This window comes from Fulmarus glacialis, unplaced genomic scaffold, assembly GCF_000690835.1.
Source record: "Fulmarus glacialis isolate BGI_N327 unplaced genomic scaffold, ASM69083v1 scaffold33739, whole genome shotgun sequence".
In the NCBI taxonomy this organism is placed as follows: domain Eukaryota; kingdom Metazoa; phylum Chordata; class Aves; order Procellariiformes; family Procellariidae; genus Fulmarus; species Fulmarus glacialis.
Window position 1 is genome coordinate 35,919 of NW_009231933.1, and position 572 is coordinate 36,490.

Below are 572 nucleotides of genomic sequence, written 5' to 3' on the forward strand. Positions count from 1 at the left end.
CTGAAAATAAATAGGACAAAGTCAGAGGAAAATTTAACATAGCTATGCAGTCATGATACATTGCATTTTTACAGCAATGTCACAATGAGGATCTTAAAGTGTTTATAAATGCTTATTCATTTTCTTAAGGCCCCTTTCATAGACAAAATTGAGACTATGAAACCTATTTTAGATGCTGAAAAACTGAAGTAAAGCATGGTCAGAAAATTGCCAATAAAAAAAAAAAAACAAACCTATTTGCTTTAGCTTATTTATGATACATATAGACACCAGAAAGGTTTGGTGACCACTTTGAGCCTGGTGTCGATAATGGTTGAGTCAGCATTGCCATAAAAACCATACAAGGAGTTCTGAAAACAGAGTCAACTTAAATTAGTATCTCTGCAGGGCAAGTTAAACCTCCTTCTCAAGCACATTCCCACAAGTTTCTGACTAGCCTAGAGGACTGCAGAACAGACACGATCTGCAGAAAACACACAAAACCAACAACCAATCAAAGCCACAAAAGCAGCACATCTCACTTTCGTAACTGTACTGGTCTTCCTCCTACATGAAAAGTAAGGGGCGGGGGG